The 22784-nt window shown below is 45.3% G+C and overlaps 1 pseudogene; it reads left to right on the top strand.

Annotated features, from left to right (window-relative positions):
* Positions 1-22784, top strand: part of LOC135528844 (protein tweety homolog 2-like) — a 98380-nt pseudogene that overhangs the window by 17488 nt on the left and 58108 nt on the right.

The raw sequence follows: 22784 nt of genomic DNA, 5'->3' as shown, positions 1-22784 counted from the left end.
GCAACCTACCCCCCTGTAGGAAATACTATCTTAGTATTATGATATGAAATGTGTTAACCCTTCACTGTCTAGGGCCAGACTGCAAACGTGACTTTGTGTTCACAGAGCATTCAGCTTACTACCCCATATATGAAATACTATCTTATCTAATTTTGAAAAGCATAATAAAATGTTTATTTAACCAACAAGTGCTGCGTGAAACCTTTTCTTTCTTCAGTACAGCTGGTCTAGTAAAACCTCTACTATTGTGGTGATATAACTAAACAGGCTCACAGCTTTCAGTTAACTACTCCTGTAGGAAATAAAATACAACTATAATATTTGTGCCTGGACTTTTGAGTGAATATCGGGTTCCCTTTTCTACAGCCAAGCCAACCTGGAACCTTGGTCATGTAACTTTGGGAATGGCCAAGCCAACCTGGAACCTTGGTCATGTAACTTTGGGAATGGCCAAGCCAACCTGGAACCTTGGTCATGTAACTGTGGGAATGGCCAAGCCAACCTGGAACCTTGGTCATGTAACTTTGGGAATGTGTTTTATGGTGTTTATGTAAGCAAGCATTTCACTGTGAATTCTACACCTGTTGTATTCGGCGCATGTGACCAATACAATTTGATTTGGTTTCTGTAATTGTCCATGTGGTTGCTGTAATAGGGGAAAAGCCTAGTGACACTAACACATTAATGACCTCCGTCCTCCACCTCTCAGCTACTCACCTTCTCCACAAGAGCCTGAGTGACTGGACTCTCTGTCCTGGTCTTAAATGAGGTCCTGTTCTTGTTAATGTGATTTGGGAATGTGGTTTGGTTTCCTGTACAAGGTTATTTTCAGATGTGGTCTTCCATAAATCAACAAGCTCAGTAACAGTCGTTTGTCTGATGTAGCTCCTCTCATCTGGTGGCTGAGTTGGACAGGAGACTTCTACTGAAAGATGTTTCAACGTTGACTTGGAGGGAAACGGTGTCCTTGGTTCGCTATAGCTAGTAGGGTTTAGTGCTGGGCTGGAACAAAAGTGGGCAATGCCCGTTGCAGCCCCCAGGACTAGTGCCCACTGGTAGCCTGTTGTTTTTATGTTGTCTAATGGTTTTTATTATAACCCGAAGACTTTAATCCAATAGCCTGTCTTTTTATTTCTCTGTCCTTTGTGTTATGAGTCACAGGGTTTTTATGATTGGATGATGTCACCGAGCAGTTTCATGTTATATCACATGTTATTCCATTCTATTACCTTCTCTAATTGGAATATATCATTCTGATTAACTTGGACTGTTGTATCATTCAACCAGGCCTAACATGTTAGATGGTATGGGTGGAAGTAGTGACTGTTGGATCATTCAACCAGGCCTAACATGTTAGATGGTATGGGTGGAGGTAGTGACTGTTGGATCATTCAACCAGGCCTAACATGTTAGATGGTATGGGTGGAGGTAGTGACTGTATCATTCAACCAGGCCTAACATGTTAGATGGTATGGGTGGAGGTAGTGACTGTTGGATCATTCAACCAGGCCTAACATGTTAGATGGTATGGGTGGAGGTAGTGACTGTTGGATCATTCAACCAGGCCTAACATGTTAGATGGTATGGGTGGAGGTAGTGACTGTATCATTCAACCAGGCCTAACATGTTAGATGGTATGGGTGGAGGTAGTGACTGGATCATTCAACCAGGCCTAACATGTTAGATGGTATGGGTGGAGGTAGTGACTGTTGTATCATTCAACCAGGCCTAACATGTTAGATGGTATGGGTGGAGGTAGTGACTGTTGGATCATTCAACCAGGCCTAACATGTTAGATGGTATGGGTGGAGGTAGTGACTGTATCATTCAACCAGGCCTAACATGTTAGATGGTATGGGTGGAGGTAGTGACTGGATCATTCAACCAGGCCTAACATGTTAGATGGTATGGGTGGAGGTAGTGACTGTTGTATCATTCAACCAGGCCTAACATGTTAGATGGTATGGGTGGAGGTAGTGACTGTTGGATCATTCAACCAGGCCTAACATGTTAGATGGTATGGGTGGAGGTAGTGACTGTTGTATCATTCAACCAGGCCTAACATGTTAGATGGTATGGGTGGAGGTAGTGACTGTTGTATCATTCAACCAGGCCTAACATGTTAGATGGTATGGGTGGAGGTAGTGACTGTTGGATCATTCAACCAGGCCTAACATGTTAGATGGTATGGGTGGAGGTAGTGTCTGTATCATTCAACCAGGCCTAACATGTTAGATGGTATGGGTGGAGGTAGTGACTGTTGTATCATTCAACCAGGCCTAACATGTTAGATGGTATGGGTGGAGGTAGTGACTGTTGTATCATTCAACCAGGCCTAACATGTTAGATGGTATGGGTGGAGGTAGTGACTGTTGTATCATTCAACCAGGCCTAACATGTTAGATGGTATGGGTGGAGGTAGTGTCTGTATCATTCAACCAGGCCTAACATGTTAGATGGTATGGGTGGAGGTAGTGTCTGTATCATTCAACCAGGCCTAACATGTTAGATGGTATGGGTGGAGGTAGTGACTGTTGGATCATTCAACCAGGCCTAACATGTTAGATGATATGGGTGGAGGTAGTGAATGTTGTATCATTCAACCAGGCCTAACATGTTAGATGGTATGGGTGGAGGTAGTGACTGTTGTATCATTCAACCAGGCCTAACATGTTAGATGATATGGGTGGAGGTAGTGAATGTTGTATCATTCAACCAGGCCTAACATGTTAGATGGTATGGGTGGAGGTAGTGACTGTTGTATCATTCAACCAGGCCTAACATGTTAGATGATATGGGTGGAGGTAGTGACTGTTGTATCATTCAACCAGGCCTAACATGTTAGATGATATGGGTGGAGGTAGTGAATGTTGTATCATTCAACCAGGCCTAACATGTTAGATGATATGGGTGGAGGTAGTGACTGTTGTATCATTCAACCAGGCCTAACATGTTAGATGATATGGGTGGAGGTAGTGACTGTTGTATCATTCAACCAGGCCTAACATGTTAGATGATATGGGTGGAGGTAGTGACTGTTGTATCATTCAACCAGGCCTAACATGTTAGATGATATGGGTGGAGGTAGTGACTGTTGGATCTGTAAGGGAATTCAGCCCTATGTTTATTCAAAAGACCACAGGAAACCTCTCTGATCAGAGGTTAGTTTGTTTAATAAGGATTGAGACCCGGAGTTTACACTTACAGCAATTTACAAACAAGACACTCAGTTCTCAAGATGGTGTTGCCCCTTAACTTTAATAAAACATAAACTCATAAATAATAGTTGCTAATACAAAGATGTTTCTGCTAGGCGGAGTTCAGTTTATTGTTATTTGCAGTTACTTTCCCAGTCCTTCTTCCTCCTATTGCTATCATGTGCTAGCAGAAGTAAGACTGGAACATAGCATCAACAGGAACTGAAAATATAGTTTCAACAAGCAGGCATATGACTTTTGTACAGTTGACCTCTTCATGCACTCTCAAAGTCTACCACTGATTCTTAATCTCAAGCTGAAGAATTGTAATGTACAGATATTATAACATTTCTTTCAGATGGTTCAACCAGGCCTAACATGTTAGATGGTATGGGTGGAGGTAGTGACTGTTGTATCATTGAGTCAAGAGTATGTGAGTTGAGTGGAGCTGGAGAGAGGAGTGGAGTGGAGCTGGAATGAGGAGTGGAGTGGAGCTGGAATGAGGAGTTGAGTGGAGCTGGAGTGGAGCTGGAGTGAGGAGTGGAGCTGGAGTGAGGAGTGGAGTGGAGCTGGAGTGAGGAGTGGAGTGGAGCTGGAGTGGAGTGGAGCTGGAGTGGAGCGGAGCTGGAGTGAGGAGCGGAGTGGAGCTGGAGTGGAGTGGAGCTGGAGTGGAGCGGAGCTGGAGTGAGGAGCGGAGTGGAGCTGGAGTGGAGTGGAGCTGGAGTGAGGAGCGGAGCTGGAGTGAGGAGCGGAGTGGAGCTGGAGTGGAGTGGAGCTGGAGTAGAGCGGAGCTGGAGTGAGGAGTGGAGTGGAGCTGGTGGAGTGGAGCTGGAGTGAGGAGCGGAGCTGGAGTGAGGAGCGGAGCTGGAATGAGGAGCGGAGCTGGAGTGAGGAGCGGAGCTGGAGTGAGGAGCGGAGCTGGAGTGAGGAGCGGAGCTGGAGTGAGGAGCGGAGCTGGAGTGAGGAGCGGAGCTGGAGTGGAGCGGAGCTGGAATGAGGAGCGGAGCTGGAATGACTGGTGTGCAGAGCTCTTCTCCTCCGCTCCATTACCGCTCCAGTAGCGCTCAGGTCACCAGCTCAGGGCATGTCCGGCCCAGCATGCATTTGCGTGCTGCTACCTATAGCTCCTTGCTTTAGCTACTGTCATGGAGTTCACTAAATATGTTCATAAAGAAACTGGTAAACACACAGGTGTGAAATCAAGGTGACTTACAAAGATGAGGAGGACCAAGAGAGGGAGTGAGGTCATGTAGTGTTGTCATGGATACCGCCAGAACTTTCATTACACACACCTGGCCCCTATTCCCACTGATTGTACTTGTACATATGTGCCCTTTGGTTTCCATTGGGCGGTAGATTATTGTTACTATGTGTGTTGGTGTGTGTGAGTGCCTGTGCTGTGTGTTTTGTCTTTCGTGCCCTTGTGGATTGCGCAGATGATTACGGGTCTCGTCCCGTGTGTTCATCATTGTGCGCGCGTGTTATTTATTCGAGGTGCTCCTCGCTCTTTTGTTTTGGGTTTCTACCCTGTGTTTTGTTACGTGTTTGTTTGGTCTTCGTCCTCGTGCCATTACACAGCACGCCGTAATTTAGGCTTAATTTTATTAAACTATTACGCATCCCTGCGCCTGTCTCTCGATCCTTCAAGCCAACGTGACAAGTGTCCACAACTAAAGATTCATTGCGGAAACTGAAAAGACACGTATCCCAAAAGCATGATGGGATACTTCCTACGTGCACATGCTAACAGAAAGGAATGAGGTGTGTAGATAACTGTGCCATTGTAGCAGCATTGTTTATACAACAGGTCGTAATTGATTGTGGCTCAATAGGCCTGGCATAGTTCCATTTTCAAGGAGCTGTCAGGATTTGGCCAGGGTTGTTCCGGGTTTTGGTCACTGATGCCCCCATTGTGCTTTTTGACCTCATGTTTTTTCCCTTGTTCCCCATTATTATTTGCACCTGTGCCTCGTTTTCACTGATTGTATTTAAACCCTTAGTTTCCCTCAGTTCTGTGCTCTGTGTTTGTATGTTAGCACCCAGCCCTAGTGTTCTGTGTATTCTTGTCGATTCCGGTGGATGCGCTTGTGGAATTCTGTTTTTGTTTTTGAGTATCTCTTGAGGCTTTTTTGTGCTATTCCTACCACCTTTTGGATTTGCCATTTTTTTGTATTGAAGGACTTCTCCTTTTTACTTTATTAAATACACCGTCTTAAGTACTGCTGTGTCTGCCTCATCTTCTGGGTTCTGCTGACTATTCGTGGCTCAGTTGGTTAAGTGACTGTTTCTCACTCCGGAGACCCAGGTTCGTAACCGGGTCCTGACAGGAGCTTTCCGTTTTGATTGGGTTATTTAGCCTAAAAACCTTCAGGCCTACCTACTGTATGGAAAACATAAATAAACTATCTCTGCCCAGCCTGGGGTGTTTAGCATCCCCATTGGCCCTGCCAGTGTAGAGAAGATAGTCTCCGCTGCTGGCCGGAGCTCCAGAAACCATTGCATGAGCATGAAGCCACAGACTGGCCAAACTCATGTTTCTAAAAATGAATTCAAAGGCACTGTAGCATGTGCAGTTAGTTGGTGACCAGACTCTAGAACATGTGCAGTTAGTTAGTGACCAGACTAGAACATTGGCAGTTAGTTAGTGACCAGACTCCAGAACATTGGCAGTTAGTTAGTGACCAGACTCTAGAACATGTGCAGTTAGTTAGTGACCAGACTCTAGAACATGTGCAGTTAGTTAGTGACCAGACTCTAGAACATGTGCAGTTAGTTAGTGACCAGACTAGAACATTGGCAGTTAGTAAGTGACCAGACTCTAGAACATGTGCAGTTAGTTAGTGACCAGACTCTAGAACATGTGCAGTTAGTTAGTGACCAGACTAGAACATTGGCAGTTAGTTAGTGACCAGACTAGAACATTGGCAGCTAGTGAATGACTGAAGGATATGAAGGTCAGTGTGCATACAGGGTGGGATGGGGTTTGGTGCACCATGACAGAGACCCTGGTCTGCTCTGTCCAATACAGTGATTGATGACTTACATCCTCAGGGACACAGAACCTCCCTAAAACCTGTCCCAGTGTGTCTAACCTATGACCTCTAACATAATGACCTCACTGGTACCAGATGTGATGGACAAGTATCATTATTAATGGGGGGCATGAGTACAGGTCTACTGGGAGGTAGGAGCATTGTAATGTCTTGTCAAACGTGCCCTGTTACAACACAGCCTAAAGGAACGGTGAGAATGCATGGTGTCAGACAGGTTTCTGTCTGTCTCGTCCCTTGGGGCTGTAGTTTTGGGGATTTGGGTTGATTTAACCCTTTGACACGTATGAACACAGGAGTGTGATCATTCAACAGTGGTCTCTGCAGTGTTCGCTCAAACCGGTGTGATTAGAACACTTATTTAATTTGTACAACTTGATTGGAGTCCACCTACATGATGATTAGGAAAGTCACACACCTGTCTATATGAGGTCCCACAGTTGACAGTGTATGTCAGAGCAAACACCAAGCCATGAGGTTGAAGGAATTATCCGTAGAGCTCCGAGACAGGATTGTGTCGAGACACAGATCTGGGGGAAGGGTACCAAAAAATGTGCATTTCTAAGTAATAAAAGGTTTTCGCTTTGGGGTATTTTGGGGGTGTTTTGGGGGTATTTTTATGGGGTATTGTGTGTAGATTGATGAGGGGAAATTGTATTTAATCTATTTTAGAATAAGGCTGTCATATAACAAAATGTGGAAAAAGAGAAGGGGTCTGAATACTTTCCGAGTGCACTGTATATATGGTGCATTGGTACCGCTTGCTGTGCGGTAGCAGAGACAACCATTGCTGACTTGGGTGGCTAGATTCTTTAGCTTTTTTAGGGCCTTCCTCTGACACCGCCTGGTTTAGAGGTCCTGGGTGGCAGGGAGCTGGGTCCCAGTGATGTACTAGAGTCATTATCCATGTCAGAGCAGCCTGTCCATTCTGGGGTACAGGTCCTCTGACACCGCCTGGTATAGAGGTCCTGGATGGCAGGGAGCTGGGTCCCAGTGATGTACTAGAGTCATTATCCATGTCAGAGCAGCCTGTCCATTCTGGGGTACAGGTCCTCTGACACCGCCTGGTATAGAGGTCCTGGATGGCAGGGAGCTGGGTCCCAGTGATGTACTAGAGTCGATATCCATGTCAGAGGAGCCTGTCCATTCTGGGGTACAGGTCCTCTGGGCATAATGGCCCAAGTTGTCCTATTACAGAACAGTCCGTTTCAGCAAGGTGGCTCGGTAACCATGCCAGTGCAGCTCAGCTTGGCTCAGTAGTGTGAAACAGGGTATCAAAGTGTCCCGTACTTGAGAGAGATAAACGTTTCCTCCACAGAGAAAGAGGATATATTTAACCAATGTGTCACAATGACACATGTTGCTAAGTGTGAAGTCTAGCTGAGGAGACAGATGAGCGGAAGGAAGGAAAGAAGGAGGAGATATTGGAGGAAAGAGAGAAGGAAAGAAGGAGGAGATATTGGAGGAAAGGGAGAAGGAAAGAAGGAGGAGATATTGGAGGAAAGAGAGAAGGGAAGAAGGAGGAGATATTGGAGGAAAGAATGAGGAGATATTGGAGGAAAGGGAGAAGGAAAGAAGGAGGAGATATTGGAGGAAAGGGAGAAGGAAAGAAGGAGGAGATATTGGAGGAAAGGGAGAAGGAAAGAAGGAGGAGATATTGAAGGAGGAGGAGGAGATATTGGAGGAAAGGGAAGAAAGGGAGGAGATATTGGAGGAAAGGGAGAAGGAAAGAAGGAGGAGATATTGGAGGAAAGAGAGAAGGAAAGAAGGAGGAGATATTGGAGGAAAGGGAGAAGGAAAGAAGGAGGAGATATTGGAGGAAAGGGAGAAGGAAAGAAGGAGGAGATATTGGAGGAAAGAGAGAAGGAAAGAAGGAGGAGATATTGGAGGAAAGGGAGAAGGAGGAGATATTGGAGGAAAGGGAGAAGGAAAGAAGGAGGAGATATTGGAGGAAAGGGAGAAGGAAAGAAGGAGGAGATATTGGAGGAAAGGGAGAAGGAAAGAAGGAGGAGATATTGGAGGAAAGAGAGAAGGAAAGAAGGAGGAGATATTGGAGGAAAGAAGGAGGAGATATTGGAGGAAAGAGAGAAGGAAAGAAGGAGGAGATATTGGAGGAAAGAAGGAGGAGATATTGGAGGAAAGAGAGAAGGAAAGAAGGAGGAGATATTGGAGGAAAGAGAGAAGGAAAGAAGGAGGAGATATTGGAGGAAAGAGAGAAGGAAAGAAGGAGGAGATATTGGAGGAAAGAAGGAGGAGATATTGGAGGAAAGAGAGAAGGAAAGAAGGAGGAGATATTGGAGGAAAGAGAGAAGGAAAGAAGGAGGAGATATTGGAGAAAAGGGAGAAGGAAAGAAGGAGGAGATATTGGAGGAAAGAGAGAAGGAAAGGTGAGAGCTATAATCACCCTTCAGAGACCTCTCTTCTTCCTATAGAGAGCTGCAGTGTGATAGGCTGCATACTGCAGACAGGCAGTATGGTGTGATACATCTCATTTCAATAAGCACTCTCTTTGTGCCTTTGATTCAGCCGTTGTAATGGTTTGATTGAGTTACAGATGAAGGTGAAACAAAGTGCTCCTCCCCTCAAATCTTTCCCACGACTGTTTTGTAAAAGCAATTTTGTTTTTTACTTCATTTGGACCAATATTTAGTTACAATGTGAACATGAAGAAATTAAAAAAAGTTCTCTGTTTTTAATGTTTATTTCTTCTGTTGCAGCTCTGCTGTTGGAGTGGGTTTCTATGGTAACAGTCAGACCAATGACGGGGTGTACCAGCTGACCTACTCCTCCACAATGCCAACCACACTCTTACCAACCTCAACAGCTTGGTAAGATACCAGTACACAGCTCAGTAGAGTCCTGTACACTGGTACAGTTGGCTGAGGGCAGAATTGTAACTTGAGGTCAGAGTGCGTAGCTTCCATTTTCATGCCAGCCTCCCATTGAAATGTTGTTTTTCAATATTCAATACAGCTAGTAGCTATTTGTCTTATATAACCCCAGTCCTTCTAGCTACAATGTAGTGGTATGTTGTTACGGACTCTGTACATATCACTGTAGTGGTCTGTTGTTATGGACTCTGTAAATATCACTGTAGTGGTATGTTGTTATGGGCTCTGTAAATATCACTGTAGTGGTATGTTGTTATGGACTCTGTAAATATCACTGTAGTGGTATGTTGTTATGGACTCTGTAAATATCACTGTAGTGGTCTGTTGTTATGGGCTCTGTAAATATCACTGTAGTGGTCTGTTGTTATGGGCTCTGTAAATATCACTGTAGTGGTATGTTGTTATGGACTCTGTAAATATCACTGTAGTGGTATGTTGTTATGGACTCTGTAAATATCACTGTAGTGGTCTGTTGTTATGGACTCTGTAAATATCACTGTAGTGGTCTGTTGTTATGGACTCTGTACATATCACTGTAGTGGTCTGTTGTTATGGACTCTGTAAATATCACTGTAGTGGTCTGTTGTTATGGGCTCTGTAAATATCACTGTAGTGGTCTGTTGTTATGGACTCTGTAAATATCACTGTAGTGGTCTGTTGTTATGGGCTCTGTAAATATCACTGTAGTGGTCTGTTGTTATCCAGTTCGGTAAATATCACTGTAGTGGTCTGTTGTTATGGGCTCTGTAAATATCACTGTAGTGGTCTGTTGTTATGGGCTCTGTAAATATCACTGTAGTGGTCTGTTGTTATGGACTCTGTACATATCACTGTAGTGGTCTGTTGTTATGGACTCTGTAAATATCACTGTAGTGGTCTGTTGTTATGGACTCTGTAAATATCACTGTAGTGGTATGTTGTTATGGGCTCTGTAAATATCACTGTAGTGGTCTGTTGTTATGGACTCTGTAAATATCACTGTAGTGGTCTGTTGTTATGGGCTCTGTACATATCACTGTAGTGGTATGTTGTTATGGACTCTGTAAATATCACTGTAGTGGTATGTTGTTATGGACTCTGTAAATATCACTGTAGTGGTATGTTGTTATGGACTCTGTAAATATCACTGTAGTGGTATGTTGTTATGGGCTCTGTAAATATCACTGTAGTGGTATGTTGTTATGGACTCTGTACATATCACTGTAGTGGTATGTTGTTATGGGCTCTGTAAATATCACTGTAGTGGTCTGTTGTTATGGACTCTGTAAATATCACTGTAGTGGTATGTTGTTATGGACTCTGTAAATATCACTGTAGTGGTCTGTTGTTATGGACTCTGTAAATATCACTGTAGTGGTATGTTGTTATGGACTCTGTAAATATCACTGTAGTGGTATGTTGTTATGGACTCTGTAAATATCACTGTAGTGGTATGTTGTTATGGACTCTGTAAATATCACTGTAGTGGTCTGTTGTTATGGACTCTGTAAATATCACTGTAGTGGTCTGTTGTTATGGACTCTGTAAATATCACTGTAGTGGTATGTTGTTATGGACTCTGTAAATATCACTGTAGTGGTCTGTTGTTATGGGCTCTGTGAATATCACTGTAGTGGTATGTTGTTATGGACTCTGTACATATCACTGTAGTGGTCTGTTGTTATGGGCTCTGTAAATATCACTGTAGTGGTATGTTGTTATGGACTCTGTACATATCACTGTAGTGGTCTGTTGTTATGGGCTCTGTACATATCACTGTAGTGGTCTGTTGTTATGGGCTCTGTACATATCACTGTAGTGGTATGTTGTTACGGACTCTGTACATATCACTGTAGTGGTCTGTTGTTATGGACTCTGTACATATCACTGTAGTGGTATGTTGTTATGGACTCTGTACATATCACTGTAGTGGTCTGTTGTTATGGACTCTGTGCATATCACTGTAGTGGTCTGTTGTTATGGACTCTGTACATATCACTGTAGTGGTATGTTGTTACGGACTCTGTACATATCACTGTAGTGGTCTGTTGTTACGGGCTCTGTACATATCACTGTAGTGGTATGTTGTTATGGACTCTGTACATATCACTGTAGTGGTATGTTGTTATGGACTCTGTACATATCACTGTAGTGGTCTGTTGTTATGGGCTCTGTACATATCACTGTAGTGGTCTGTTGTTATGGACTCTGTAAATATCACTGTAGTGGTATGTTGTTATGGGCTCTGTAAATATCACTGTAGTGGTCTGTTGTTACGGACTCTGTAAATATCACTGTAGTGGTATGTTGTTATGGACTCTGTAAATATCACTGTAGTGGTATGTTGTTATGGACTCTTGTACATATCACTGTAGTGGTCTGTTGTTATCCAGTTCGGTAAATAACAACTACAAGCTTATTTTACACGCAACAAAGGTTTCCTTTGTTAATGGAGGGTTCATCATCTGTCCCAGTAAAATCACACGCCCCGGGGGGCTCTATCCCCTTATGATCCCCCAGTCCTGGTGGGGGTGACTGGTGGTGGAGCCTGGTCCCTTCTGGTGGTGACCTGCTTCCAGCCTGTGGAGTGTGGCGGGGGGTGATGGAATTGAAGTGGGGGTTTAGAGGGGGTGGATGGAATGGAAGTGGGGGGTTGTAGTAACAGGGTGATGGAATAGAGGAGTGGTAGAGGGGTGAGGTGTAGTAACAGGGTGATGGAATAGAGGAGTGGTAGAGGATTGAGGTGTAGTAACAGGGTGATGAATAGAGGAGTGGTAGAGGATTGAGGTGTAGTAACAGGGTGATGAATAGAGGAGTGGTAGAGGAGAGGTAGAGGGGTGAGGTGCAGTAACAGGGTGGTGAATAGAGGAGAGGTAGAGGATTGAGGTGTAGTAACAGGGTGATGAATAGAGGGGAGGTAGTGGGGTGAGGAGTAGTAACAGGGTGATGAATAGAGGAGAGGTAGAGGGGTGAGGTGCAGTAACAGGGCGATGAATAGAGGAGTGGTAGAGGAGAGGTAGATGGGTGAGGTGTAGTAACAGGGTGATGAATAGAGGAGAGGTTGAGGAGTGAGGTGTAGTAACAGGGCGATGAATAGAGGAGAGGTAGAGGATTGAGGTGTAGTAACAGGGTGATGAATAGAGGAGAGGTAGAGGAGAGGTTGAGGGGTGAGGTGTAGTAACAGGGTGATGAATAGAGGAGAGGTAGAGGAGAGGTAGATGGGTGAGGTGTAGTAACAGGGTGATGAATAGAGGAGAGGTTGAGGGGTGAGGTGCAGTAACAGGGCGATGAATAGAGGAGAGGTAGAGGAGAGGTAGATGGGTGAGGTGTAGTAACAGGGTGATGAATAGAGGAGAGGTTGAGGGGTGAGGTGCAGTAACAGGGTGATGAATAGAGGAGTGGTAGAGGGGTGAGGTGTAGTAACAGGGTGATGAATAGAGGAGAGGTTGAGGAGTGAGGTGTAGTAACAGGGTGATGAATAGAGGAGAGGTAGAGGAGAGGTTGAGGGGTGAGGTGTAGTAACAGGGTGATGAATAGAGGAGAGGTAGAGGAGAGGTAGATGGGTGAGGTGTAGTAACAGGGTGATGAATAGAGGAGAGGTTGAGGGGTGAGGTGCAGTAACAGGGCGATGAATAGAGGAGAGGTAGAGGAGAGGTAGATGGGTGAGGTGTAGTAACAGGGTGATGAATAGAGGAGTGGTAGAGGGGTGAGGTGTAGTAACAGGGCGATGAATAGAGGAGAAGTAGAGGAGTGAGGTGTAGTAACAGGGCGATGAATAGAGGAGAGGTTGAGGGGTGAGGTGTAGTAACAGGGCGATGAATAGAGGAGAAGTAGAGGAGTGAGGTGTAGTAACAGGGCGATGAATAGAGGAGAGGTAGAGGAGTGAGGTGCAGTAACAAGGTGATGAATAGATGAGAGGTAGAGGAGTGAGGTGCAGTAACAAGGTGATGAATAGATGAGAGGTAGAGGAGTGAGGTGCAGTAACAAGGTGATGAATAGATGAGAGGTAGAGGAGTGAGGTGCAGTAACAGGGCGATGAATAGAGGAGAGGTAGAGGAGAGGTAGAGGAGTGAGGTGTAGTAACAGGGCGATGAATAGAGGAGAGGTTGAGGGGTGAGGTGTAGTAACAGGGCGATGAATAGAGGAGTGGTAGAGGAGAGGTAGAGGGGTGAGGTGCAGTAACAGGGTGATGAATAGAGGAGAGGTTGAGGAGTGAGGTGTAGTAACAGGGCGATGAATAGAGGAGTGGTAGAGGAGAGGTAGATGGGTGAGGTGTAGTAACAGGGTGATGAATAGAGGAGAGGTTGAGGAGTGAGGTGTAGTAACAGGGCGATGAATAGAGGAGTGGTAGAGGAGAGGTAGAGGGGTGAGGTGCAGTAACAGGGTGATGAATAGAGGAGAGGTTGAGGAGTGAGGTGTAGTAACAGGGCGATGAATAGAGGAGTGGTAGAGGAGAGGTAGATGGGTGAGGTGTAGTAACAGGGCGATGAATAGAGGAGAGGTAGAGGAGAGGTAGAGGGGTGAGGTTAGGAGGTAGTAATAGTCTGGGGTAGTAGAGGGTCTGTTAGTCAGAAGGTAGTAATAGTCTGGGGTAGTAGAGGGTCTGTTAGAAGGTAGTAATAGTCTGGGGTAGTAGAGGGTCTGTTAGAAGGTGGTAATAGTCTGGGGTAGTAGAGGGTCTGTTAGAAGGTAGTAATAGTCTGGGGTAGTAGAGGGTCTGTTAGAAGGTAGTAATAGTCTGGGGTAGTAGAGGGTCTGTTAGAAGGTGGTAATAGTCTGGGGTAGTAGAGGGTCTGTTAGAAGGTGGTAATAGTCTGGGGTAGTAGAGGGTCTGTTAGAAGGTGGTAATAGTCTGGGGTAGTAGAGGGTCTGTTAGAAGGTGGTAATAGTCTGGGGTAGTAGAGGGTCTGTTAGAAGGTAGTAATAGTCTGGGGTAGTAGAGGGTCTGTTAGAAGGTAGTAATAGTCTGGGGTAGTAGAGAGTCTGTTAGTTAGAAGGTAGTAATAGTCTGGGGTAGTAGAGAGTCTGTTAGAAGGTGGTAATAGTCTGGGGTAGTAGAGGGTCTGTTAGTTAGAAGGTGGTAATAGTCTGGGGTAGTAGAGGGTCTGTTAGTTAGAAGGTTGTAATAGTCTGGGGTAGTAGAGGGTCTGTTAGAAGGTTGTAATAGTCTGGGGTAGTAGAGGGTCTGTTAGAAGGTAGTAATAGTCTGGGGTAGTAGAGGGTCTGTTAGAAGGTGGTAATAGTCTGGGGTAGTAGAGGGTCTGTTAGAAGGTAGTAATAGTCTGGGGTAGTAGAGGGTCTGTTAGAAGGTAGTAATAGTCTGGGGTAGTAGAGGGTCTGTTAGAAGGTAGTAATAGTCTGGGGTAGTAGAGGGTCTGTTAGTTAGAAGGTAGTAATAGTCTGGGGTAGTAGAGGGTCTGTTAGAAGGTAGTAATAGTCTGGGGTAGTAGAGGGTCTGTTAGTTAGAAGGTAGTAATAGTCTGGGGTAGTAGAGAGTCTGTTAGAAGGTGGTAATAGTCTGGGGTAGTAGAGGGTCTGTTAGAAGGTGGTAATAGTCTGGGGTAGTAGAGGGCCTGTTAGAAGGTAGTAATAGTCTGGGGTAGTAGAGGGTCTGTTAGAAGGTAGTAATAGTCTGGGGTAGTAGAGGGTCTGTTAGAAGGTAGTAATAGTCTGGGGTAGTAGAGGGTCTGTTAGAAGGTGGTAATAGTCTGGGGTAGTAGAGGGTCTGTTAGAAGGTGGTAATAGTCTGGGGTAGTAGAGGGTCTGTTAGAAGGTAGTAATAGTCTGGGGTAGTAGAGGTCTGTTAGAAGGTAGTAATAGTCTGGGGTAGTAGAGGGTCTGTTAGAAGGTAGTAATAGTCTGGGGTAGTAGAGGGTCTGTTAGAAGGTGGTAATAGTCTGGGGTAGTAGAGGGTCTGTTAGAAGGTAGTAATAGTCTGGGGTAGTAGAGGGTCTGTTAGAAGGTAGTAATAGTCTGGGGTAGTAGAGGGTCTGTTAGAAGGTAGTAATAGTCTGGGGTAGTAGAGGGTCTGTTAGTTAGAAGGTAGTAATAGTCTGGGGTAGTAGAGGGTCTGTTAGAAGGTGGTAATAGTCTGGGGTAGTAGAGGGTCTGTTAGAAGGTAGTAATAGTCTGGGGTAGTAGAGGGTCTGTTAGAAGGTAGTAATAGTCTGGGGTAGTAGAGGGTCTGTTAGAAGGTGGTAATAGTCTGGGGTAGTAGAGGGTCTGTTAGAAGGTAGTAATAGTCTGGGGTAGTAGAGGGTCTGTTAGAAGGTGGTAATAGTCTGGGGTAGTAGAGGGTCTGTTAGAAGGTGGTAATAGTCTGGGGTAGTAGAGGGTCTGTTAGAAGGTGGTAATAGTCTGGGGTAGTAGAGGGTCTGTTAGAAGGTGGTAATAGTCTGGGGTAGTAGAGGGTCTGTTAGAAGGTAGTAATAGTCTGGGGTAGTAGAGGGTCTGTTAGAAGGTAGTAATAGTCTGGGGTAGTAGAGGGTCTGTTAGAAGGTAGTAATAGTCTGGGGTAGTAGAGGGTCTGTTAGAAGGTAGTAATAGTCTGGGGTAGTAGAGGGTCTGTTAGAAGGTAGTAATAGTCTGGGGTAGTAGAGGGTCTGTTAGAAGGTAGTAATAGTCTGGGGTAGTAGAGGGTCTGTTAGAAGGTGGTAATAGTCTGGGGTAGTAGAGGGTCTGTTAGTCTGGGGTAGGTGGTAATAGTCTGGGGTAGTAGAGGGTCTGTTAGAAGGTGGTAATAGTCTGGGGTAGTAGAGGGTCTGTTAGAAGGTGGTAATAGTCTGGGGTAGTAGAGGGTCTGTTAGAAGGTAGTAATAGTCTGGGGTAGTAGAGGGTCTGTTAGAAGGTGGTAATAGTCTGGGGTAGTAGAGGGTCTGTTAGAAGGTAGTAATAGTCTGGGGTAGTAGAGGGTCTGTTAGAAGGTGGTAATAGTCTGGGGTAGTAGAGGGTCTGTTAGAAGGTAGTAATAGTCTGGGGTAGTAGAGGGTCTGTTAGAAGGTGGTAATAGTCTGGGGTAGTAGAGGGTCTGTTAGAAGGTAGTAATAGTCTGGGGTAGTAGAGGGTCTGTTAGAAGGTAGTAATAGTCTGGGGTAGTAGAGGGTCTGTTAGAAGGTGGTAATAGTCTGGGGTAGTAGAGGGTCTGTTAGAAGGTAGTAATAGTCTGGGGTAGTAGAGGGTCTGTTAGAAGGTGGTAATAGTCTGGGGTAGTAGAGGGTCTGTTAGAAGGTGGTAATAGTCTGGGGTAGTAGAGGGTCTGTTAGAAGGTGGTAATAGTCTGGGGTAGTAGAGGGTCTGTTAGAAAGGTAGTAATAGTCTGGGGTAGTAGAGGGTCTGTTAGAAGGTAGTAATAGTCTGGGGTAGTAGAGGGTCTGTTAGAAGGTAGTAATAGTCTGGGGTAGTAGAGGGTCTGTTAGAAGGTGGTAATAGTCTGGGGTAGTAGAGGTCTGTTAGAAGGTGGTAATAGTCTGGGGTAGTAGAGGGTCTGTTAGAAGGTGGTAATAGTCTGGGGTAGTAGAGGGTCTGTTAGAAGGTGGTAATAGTCTGGGGTAGTAGAGGGTCTGTTAGAAGGTGGTAATAGTCTGGGGTAGTAGAGGGTCTGTTAGAAGGTGGTAATAGTCTGGGGTAGTAATAGTCTGTAGAGGGTCTGTTAGAAGGTGGTAATAGTCTGGGGTAGTAGAGGGTCTGTTAGAAGGTGGTAATAGTCTGGGGTAGTAGAGGGTCTGTTAGAAGGTGGTAATAGTCTGGGGTAGTAGAGGGTCTGTTAGAAGGTGGTAATAGTCTGGGGTAGTAGAGGGTCTGTTAGAAGGTGGTAATAGTCTGGGGTAGTAGAGGGTCTGTTAGAAGGTGGTAATAGTCTGGGGTAGTAGAGGGTCTGTTAGAAGGTGGTAATAGTCTGGGGTAGTAGAGGGTCTGTTAGAAGGTGGTAATAGTCTGGGGTAGTAGAGGGTCTGTTAGAAGGTGGTAATAGTCTGGGGTAGTAGAGGGTCTGTTAGAAGGTGGTAATAGTCTGGGGTAGTAGAGGGTCTGTTAGAAGGTGGTAATAGTCTGGGGTAGTAGAGGGTCTGTTAGAAGGTGGTAATAGTCTGGGGTAGTAGAGGGTCTGTTAGAAGGTGGTAATAGTCTGGGGTAGTAAGGTGGTAATAGTCTGGGGTAGTAGAGGGTCTGTTAGAAGGTGGTAATAGTCTGGGGTAGTAGAGGGTCTGTTAGAAGGTGGTAATAGTCTGGGGTAGTAGAGGGTCTGTTAGAAGGTGGTAATAGTCTGGGGTAGTAGAGGGTCTGTTAGAAGGTGGTAATAGTCTGGGGTAGTAGAGGGTCTGTTAGAAGGTGTAATAGTCTGGGGTAGTAGAGGGTCTGTTAGAAGGTGGTAATAGTCTGGGGTAGTAGAGGGTCTGTTAGAAGGTGGTAATAGTCTGGGGTAGTAGAGGGTCTGTTAGAAGGTGGTAATAGTCTGGGGTAGTAGAGGGTCTGTTAGAAGGTGGTAATAGTCTGGGGTAGTAGAGGGTCTGTTAGAAGGTGGTAATAGTCTGGGGTAGTAGAGGGTCTGTTAGAAGGTGGTAATAGTCTGGGGTAGTAGAGGGTCTGTTAGAAGGTGGTAATAGTCTGGGGTAGTAGAGGGTCTGTTAGAAGGTGGTAATAGTCTGGGGTAGTAGAGGGTCTGTTAGAAGGTAGTAATAGTCTGGGGTAGTAGAGGGTCTGTTAGAAGGTGGTAATAGTCTGGGGTAGTAGAGGGTCTGTTAGAAGGTAGTAATAGTCTGGGGTAGTAGAGGGTCTGTTAGAAGGTGGTAATAGTCTGGGGTAGTAGAGGGTCTGTTAGAAGGTAGTAATAGTCTGGGGTAGTAGAGGGTCTGTTAGAAGGTGGTAATAGTCTGGGGTAGTAGAGGGTCTGTTAGAAGGTAGTAATAGTCTGGGGTAGTAGAGGGTCTGTTAGAAGGTAGTAATAGTCTGGGGTAGTAGAGGGTCTGTTAGAAGGTGGTAATAGTCTGGGGTAGTAGAGGGTCTGTTAGAAGGTAGTAATAGTCTGGGGTAGTAGAGGGTCTGTTAGAAGGTGGTAATAGTCTGGGGTAGTAGAGGGTCTGTTAGAAGGTGGTAATAGTCTGGGGTAGTAGAGGGTCTGTTAGAAGGTAGTAATAGTCTGGGGTAGTAGAGGGTCTGTTAGAAGGTAGTAATAGTCTGGGGTAGTAGAGGGTCTGTTAGTCAGAAGGTAGTAATAGTCTGGGGTAGTAGAGGGTCTGTTAGAAGGTGGTAATAGTCTGGGGTAGTAGAGGGTCTGTTAGAAGGTCTGGTAATAGTCTGGGGTAGTAGAGGGTCTGTTAGAAGGTGGTAATAGTCTGGGGTAGTAGAGGGTCTGTTAGAAGGTGGTAATAGTCTGGGGTAGTAGAGGGTCTGTTAGAAGGTGGTAATAGTCTGGGGTAGTAGAGGGTCTGTTAGAAGGTGGTAATAGTCTGGGGTAGTAGAGGGTCTGTTAGAAGGTGGTAATAGTCTGGGGTAGTAGAGGGTCTGTTAGAAGGTGGTAATAGTCTGGGGTAGTAGAGGGTCTGTTAGAAGGTGGTAATAGTCTGGGGTAGTAGAGGGTCTGTTAGAAGGTGGTAATAGTCTGGGGTAGTAGAGGGTCTGTTAGAAGGTGGTAATAGTCTGGGGTAGTAGAGGGTCTGTTAGAAGGTGGTAATAGTCTGGGGTAGTAGAGGGTCTGTTAGAAGGTGGTAATAGTCTGGGGTAGTAGAGGGTCTGTTAGAAGGTGGTAATAGTCTGGGGTAGTAGAGGGTCTGTTAGAAGGTGGTAATAGTCTGGGGTAGTAGAGGGTCTGTTAGAAGGTGGTAATAGTCTGGGGTAGTAGAGGGTCTGTTAGAAGGTGGTAATAGTCTGGGGTAGTAGAGGGTCTGTTAGAAGGTGGTAATAGTCTGGGGTAGTAGAGGGTCTGTTAGAAGGTGGTAATAGTCTGGGGTAGTAGAGGGTCTGTTAGAAGGTGGTAATAGTCTGGGGTAGTAGAGGGTCTGTTAGAAGGTGGTAATAGTCTGGGGTAGTAGAGGGTCTGTTAGAAGGTGGTAATAGTCTGGGGTAGTAGAGGGTCTGTTAGAAGGTGGTAATAGTCTGGGGTAGTAGAGGGTCTGTTAGAAGGTGGTAATAGTCTGGGGTAGTAGAGGGTCTGTTAGAAGGTGGTAATAGTCTGGGGTAGTAGAGGGTCTGTTAGAAGGTAGTAATAGTCTGGGGTAGTAGAGGGTCTGTTAGAAGGTGGTAATAGTCTGGGGTAGTAGAGGGTCTGTTAGAAGGTAGTAATAGTCTGGGGTAGTAGAGGGTCTGTTAGAAGGTGGTAATAGTCTGGGGTAGTAGAGGGTCTGTTAGAAGGTAGTAATAGTCTGGGGTAGTAGAGGGTCTGTTAGAAGGTGGTAATAGTCTGGGGTAGTAGAGGGTCTGTTAGAAGGTAGTAATAGTCTGGGGTAGTAGAGGGTCTGTTAGAAGGTAGTAATAGTCTGGGGTAGTAGAGGGTCTGTTAGAAGGTGGTAATAGTCTGGGGTAGTAGAGGGTCTGTTAGAAGGTAGTAATAGTCTGGGGTAGTAGAGGGTCTGTTAGAAGGTGGTAATAGTCTGGGGTAGTAGAGGGTCTGTTAGAAGGTGGTAATAGTCTGGGGTAGTAGAGGGTCTGTTAGAAGGTAGTAATAGTCTGGGGTAGTAGAGGGTCTGTTAGAAGGTGGTAATAGTCTGGGGTAGTAGAGGGTCTGTTAGAAGGTAGTAATAGTCTGGGGTAGTAGAGGGTCTGTTAGAAGGTAGTAATAGTCTGGGGTAGTAGAGGGTCTGTTAGAAGGTAGTTAATAGTCTGGGGTAGTAGAGGGTCTGTTAGAAGGTAGTAATAGTCTGGGGTAGTAGAGGGTCTGTTAGAAGGTGGTAATAGTCTGGGGTAGTAGAGGGTCTGTTAGAAGGTGGTAATAGTCTGGGGTAGTAGAGGGTCTGTTAGAAGGTGGTAATAGTCTGGGGTAGTAGAGGGTCTGTTAGAAGGTGGTAATAGTCTGGGGTAAGAGGGTCTGTTAGTAATAGTCTGGGGTAGTAGAGGGTCTGTTAGAAGGTGGTAATAGTCTGGGGTAATAGAGGGTCTGTTAGAAGGTAGTAATAGTCTGGGGTAGTAGAGGGTCTGTTAGAAGGTGGTAATAGTCTGGGGTAGTAGAGGGGCTGTTAGTTAGAAGGTAGTAATAGTCTGGGGTAGTAGAGGGTCTGTTAGTTAAAGGTTGTAATAGTCTGGGGTAGTAGAGGGTCTGTTAGAAGGGTCTGTTAGAGGGTCTGTTAGATGGTAGTAATAGTCTGGGGTAGTAGAGGGTCTGTTAGAAGGTGGTAATAGTCTGGGGTAGTAGAGGGTCTGTTAGAAGGTGGTAATAGTCTGGGGTAGTAGAGGGTCTGTTAGAAGGTAGTAATAGTCTGGGGTAGTAGAGGGTCTGTTAGAAGGTAGTAATAGTCTGGGGTAGTAGAGGGTCTGTTAGTTAGAAGGTAATAATAGTCTGGGGTAGTAGAGGGTCTGTTAGAGAAGGTAGTAATAGTCTGGGGTAGTAGAGGGTCTGTTAGAAGGTAGTAATAGTCTGGGGTAGTAGAGGGTCTGTTAGAAGGTAGGTAATAGTCTGGGGTAGTAGAGGGTCTGTTAGAAGGTGGTAATAGTCTGGGGTAGTAGAGGGTCTGTTAGAAGGTGGTAATAGTCTGGGGTAGTAGAGGGTCTGTTAGAAGGTGGTAATAGTCTGGGGTAGTAGAGGGTCTGTTAGAAGGTGGTAATAGTCTGGGGTAGTAGAGGGTCTGTTAGAAGGTGAAGGTCTGTTAGTAATAGTCTGGGGTAGTAGAGGGTCTGTTAGAAGGTAGTAATAGTCTGGGGTAGTAGAGGGTCTGTTAGAAGGTAGTAATAGTCTGGGGTAGTAGAGGGTCTGTTAGAAGGTAGTAATAGTCTGGGGTAGTAGAGGGTCTGTTAGAAGGTAGTAATAGTCTGGGGTAGTAGAGGGTCTGTTAGAAGGTAGTAATAGTCTGGGGTAGTAGAGGGTCTGTTAGAAGGTGGTAATAGTCTGGGGTAGTAGAGGGTCTGTTAGAAGGTAGTAATAGTCTGGGGTAGTAGAGGGTCTGTTAGAAGGTAGTAATAGTCTGGGGTAGTAGAGGGTCTGTTAGAAGGTGGTAATAGTCTGGGGTAGTAGAGGGTCTGTTAGAAGGTAGTAATAGTCTGGGGTAGTAGAGGGTCTGTTAGAAGGTAGTAATAGTCTGGGGTAGTCTGGGGTAGTAGGGTCTGTTAGAAGGTAGTAATAGTCTGGGGTAGTAGAGGGTCTGTTAGAATAGTCTGGGGTAGGTGGTAATAATAGTCTGGGGTAGTAGAGGGTCTGTTAGAAGGTAGTAATAGTCTGGGGTAGTAGAGGGTCTGTTAGAAGGTAATAATAGTCTGGGGTAGTAGAGGGTCTGGTCTGTTAGTAGAGGGTCTGTTAGAAGGTAGTAATAGTCTGGGGTAGTAGAGGGTCTGTTAGAAGGTAGTAATAGTCTGGGGTAGTAGAGGGTCTGTTAGAAGGTAGTAATAGTCTGGGGTAGTAGAGGGTCTGTTAGTTAAAGGTAGTAATAGTCTGGGGTAGTAGAGGGTCTGTTAGAAGGTAGTAATAGTCTGGGGTAGTAGAGGGTCTGTTAGAAGGTAAGGTAATAGTCTGGGGTAGTAGAGGGTCTGTTAGTTAGAAGGTGGTAATAGTCTGGGGTAGTAGAGGGTCTGTTAGTTAGAAGGTAGTAATAGTCTGGGGTAATAGAGGGTCTGTTAGAAGGTAGTAATAGTCTGGGGTAGTAGAGGGTCTGTTAGAAGGTAGTAATAGTCTGGGGTAGTAGAGGGTCTGTTAGAAGGTAGTAATAGTCTGGGGTAGTAGAGGGTCTGTTAGAAGGTAGTAATAGTCTGGGGTAGTAGAGGGTCTGTTAGAAGGTAGTAATAGTCTGGGGTAGTAGAGGGTCTGTTAGAAGGTAGTAATAGTCTGGGGTAGTAGAGGGTCTGTTAGAAGGTAGTAATAGTCTGGGGTAATAGAGGCTCTGTTAGAAGGTATTAATAGTCTGGGGTAGTAGAGGGTCTGTTAGAAGGTAGTAATAGTCTGGGGTAGTAGAGGGTCTGTTAGAAGGTGGTAATAGTCTGGGGTAGTAGAGGGTCTGTTAGTTAGAAGGTGGTAATAGTCTGGGGTAGTAGAGGGTCTGTTAGAAGGTGGTAATAGTCTGGGGTAGTAGAGGGTCTGTTAGAAGGTGGTAATAGTCTGGGGTAGTAGAGGGTCTGTTAGAAGGTAGTAATAGTCTGGGGTAGTAGAGGGTCTGTTAGAAGGTAGTAATAGTCTGGGGTAATAGAGGCTCTGTTAGAAGGTATTAATAGTCTGGGGTAGTAGAGGGTCTGTTAGAAGGTAGTAATAGTCTGGGGTAGTAGAGGGTCTGTTAGAAGGTAGTAATAGTCTGGGGTAGTAGAGGGTCTGTTAGAAGGTAGTAATAGTCTGGGGTAGTAGAGGGTCTGTTAGAAGGTGGTAATAGTCTGGGGTAGTAGAGGGTCTGTTAAAAGGTGGTAATAGTCTGGGGTTGTAGAGGGTCTGTTAGAAGGTGGTAATAGTCTGGGGTAATAGAGGGTCTGTTAGAAGGTAGTAATAGTCTGGGGTAGTAGAGGGTCTGTTAGAAGGTAGTAATAGTCTGGGGTAGTAGAGGGTC

Source organism: Oncorhynchus masou, unplaced genomic scaffold (assembly GCF_036934945.1).
Source record: "Oncorhynchus masou masou isolate Uvic2021 unplaced genomic scaffold, UVic_Omas_1.1 unplaced_scaffold_1047, whole genome shotgun sequence".
NCBI lineage: Eukaryota > Metazoa > Chordata > Actinopteri > Salmoniformes > Salmonidae > Oncorhynchus > Oncorhynchus masou.
This window is presented reverse-complemented; position numbering and strand designations above follow the sequence as displayed.